The following is a 3,767-nucleotide window of genomic DNA, read 5'->3' as shown; positions in this document are numbered from 1 at the left end:
AGCAGTTACAAAAACTGCCAAATCCATGGCTATTTATCTGGGAAGGGCATGAGGTTTTCAGAAATGCAGGTAAATTGCTGGCTTCAAAGAAAGTGGGAACATTTGTATCTATCTCTTTGGGTTGTTTTGTTGTAGATCAAATGAGTCTGTGTGTAGTGCCTATAAAATAATTGTCACAATAAATGATATTATTATTATTATTATTACATATGGGTACGATTAAACAGATAGTCTCCTCGCTTCATTCCACCTCATGGATTTCCCAAATTTGTCCAGCCTATGGCTAGGAAGAAAAGTTTACTCATCATATAAGAAGTGTATTGAGCTCTTCAGAAGCAAGCAAACAACACTTATAAATGATAGTATATTCATTTTGATCGCCATTGTCACTTACAAGCTCACTGTGCACTTCTGTTTTCCTAAAGACTTAAACTCAATGAAGTTCAAAATGTATTTGAAAAACTTTTTTCTTCATTTTTGAAGTTGTATATTTGGAAGAGAACTTATCCATATGTTATTAATTATTTACTCATAATTAAGGACTTCCAACCAGTAAAAAGGCACTTTCAAGATTTATTTTCCTTTGGAAATTGGAGTTTCCTTTGGTTTCATGTTGGACTGGAAACAGTAGCCATGTCAGCCCTATTCAGGCAGGAACAACACTTCTAAAATATGTTTTTAAAATGAGCTTACCTGCATATCCCCACTAATTAACACAGGGCCTGGCAAATAATAGGTGCTCAACATTTGTTGGATGAACAAACCGTTAGGTGACTCAAATTTTGTGATCCTAGTAGGTATTTGCATTCAAGGGTCTTTTCTTGAGTGTTTTCTTCCTAAATAAATTGTGTAATTATAATGGGTTTATTAGTTTCCTAGGGCTGCTGAAAGAATTTACCGCAAACTGGGTGGCTTAAAACAATTTATTTTCTCACAGTCTGGAGGCCAGAAGTACAAAATCGAGGTGTCAGCAGGGCTGTGCTCCTTTCGAAGGCTCTGAAGGAGAATCCGTCCTTACCTCTTCCAACTTTTAGTGACTCCAACTGTTCGTTGGCTGTAACTCTAATTTCTGCCTCTTCACATGGCCTTCTCCTCTACTCTCTCATAAAAACACCTGCCATTAGATTTAGGGCCCACCCAAATAATCTCGACGATTTTATCTTGAAATCCTTAACTTGATTACACGTGTAAAGTTGATTTTCCAAATGAGATCAAATTCACCGATTGTGGGATGTGAACATATCTTTTAGAGGGCCACTATTTAACATACTACGATGAATAATGGAAATTTTCAACATTTATAGTTGGATTATCTTTCTTTTGACCAGTTTTTCACACTATGCCACTGTATGCAGAGTTTTACGAGTGTTTAAACCTGAGAAGGTTGAGGACCTGGTTTGTGTTTCAGTCTACTTTAGGTTAGAAGATGGGGAAAAACAAATCAACGTTTTAACTGCAGATGGGAAAAATACATGAACGTTGAAAACCAGTGGGTGGAGAGAGGAAGCTAAGTAAGTACTCAAGAAGGAATGTTACACCAAACCTGATGATGTCTGCATGATATATTAGGGATGGGTATTTGAAACAGTAATTTGAGTGATGACAAATGCAAAAGGATAGTGGTTATGATGGTATAAAGGGGGCCATTTTGTAATAATCTCAGTGTTTCACCCTTTGAGCGGGAAAAGTGGTTTGTGTAAAGAACTGATAAGCCATAAAGACAAGGCCAGAGACTCCTGGGATTAACAGTTTGAAATGAAAGCTCCAGAAAGAATAGTGATCAGGAAAGAGACTCGGTGTAGATTGTGGCTTCTACATTGAAACCATCTGCATTTGATTTGGCAGTAGTAAAATGTAGTCTTAGAATGTATAAATATCAAAAGAAATAGTACATCAGCGGTAAGTTATTCCAGCATTAAATAAGGAGCCAGTGAGAACACTTTCAGAATTATTGTAATTCTGGTCAGCATTTCATTGAAAGGAAATTGTGGAAATTGAAAATGTTCAACAGGTGGCAATTGCAGTAAGGTTTTTTTTTTTCCTTCCCAGTTAAAGATAAAAATTTAGCTGAAAAATTGAGCCAGTATTGCTTAAGTAAAAGGATTCTTGGAGAAAAAAAAAATCCTGAAGGAGAATGAACATACTGAATATGTTAGAAATAGAACTTTAGCACAACAGGAAGACCTTGATGAATAAAACACTCAGTGTGCTGCTGAAGAACCCAGTAGTAATTGGAATAGAGTTCCTTTTGTTCTAAGGCTTAATTGTTGAAATGGGATTTTAATGCACAGCCTTTTTAAAAAATGAAATAAAATTTATTTATAACATCCAGTGGTAGAGAAGTCATACTATATATATATATATATATATATATATATATATATATATATATATATATATATATGTAAAAATGGAAAGCGCCTGCAAATTTGGAGGTTAAGAAAAACAGGTGCTCAACATTTGTTGGATGAACAACAATCTCAAATTTATACTTGAGATATCAAGGGAAAATTGTAAATCTATCCTTTCCTGTCTCTGGAACTTTCCTTTGGTGAATTCATGATCAAACTCAGGCAGTTGAAGTCAAATAGTGATACTATTGAAGATACAGGGATTTATGCAGAAATGAAGGTATATATTTGCCATGTGAATGTTCTTGTCTATATACAAATAAAATCAGTTCTTCCCATTTATGTTCTTTCGAAATGGCTGAGATAATGATATTCCTAAAGCTTCAGTTTCTGCTTATGCCATTCAGACTCCTTTATTTTTCTTTTTGTCTTACATAACCATCATTCTCTCTCTCTCTCCATTTTCTCACCTCTGGCTAGACACAGGGGTATCCAGCCCCCGCTTTGATTCCGACAACATCTACGTTTCAGTTAAATTTTCCCAGCATGTGTTTTTTCTAGGTTTATTTTGAGTTTAATATTATTTATTTTTATTTTTATTTTTTAGGCAAGGCAACCCTTGGTTGACCTCACAGATTGCAAGGACCTTGTCAGTTTACAGTCCTTTATTTTTTAATTTTTTATGCCTACAGCACCTGGTCTTCCTAGGTGGTCTCCCATCCAAGTACTAACCAGGCCTGACCCTGCTTAGCTTCCGAGGTCAGATGGGATTGGGCTTGTTCAGGGTAGCATAGCCATAGACTGAATTTAATATTAAAAAGAAATAAATTTTAATGTACAGTATATATAATTCAAGAAATCCATCCTCAATTGCTAAAAAATATAATCATCTTATTAATTACATGACTTTTTTCAGTTTTAATTAATAGTGTGAGAAGGAGTTTCTGATTATGTCCCCACGGGGTGCAAATCAACCCATTCTTCTAATGTTTTTTTTTTTTACCTCTCAAACATCCTGCCACTTATTCTCTGAAGTATTTTATGACCTAAAGATTTATTTACTAATTTTCAGACTCCTAGAGCAATGGTCCACTATGAGGGCAGCACAGAGCTTTAGGAGAGTATATAATAATTAATTGGAGAATAGAAAAAAAGGAATAGAATTCATATTTATAAGTATTTTTACATAAAAATTCAAGTAAAAAATTAAGCTTGACTAATTCATTATTTAGTAAATGGAATGGTGACACACGTATTTGCTTTATAAATATATAGTGTATATGCATTTTAGAAAATCCTATTGGTGTTTTAAAATATATTTTCACTTTATATTTTTTAACATTAAACTTTAGACTTGAAAGTAACTTTTTAAAAAAAGCAACTTATTCAATAATACCTCAAGATTTTGAACTTATT

At 34.0% G+C, this 3,767-nt stretch overlaps 1 non-coding gene across 1 annotated transcript; it reads right to left on the bottom strand.

The window, feature by feature from the left end:
• Positions 1-3,034: 3,034 nt before the first annotated feature.
• Positions 3,035-3,153, bottom strand: LOC120591301 (5S ribosomal RNA). The gene has a single exon (XR_005649875.1). It is a non-coding gene; the product is annotated as a 5S ribosomal RNA (ribosomal RNA).
• Positions 3,154-3,767: the final 614 nt, after the last annotated feature.

The sequence above is a fragment of the Pteropus medius genome, unplaced genomic scaffold (assembly GCF_902729225.1).
Source record: "Pteropus medius unplaced genomic scaffold, Ma_sr-lr_union100, whole genome shotgun sequence".
Classification (NCBI taxonomy): Eukaryota; Metazoa; Chordata; class Mammalia; order Chiroptera; family Pteropodidae; genus Pteropus; species Pteropus medius.
Note: the sequence above shows the minus strand (reverse complement) of the source record. Positions and strands in the feature narration are given on the sequence as shown.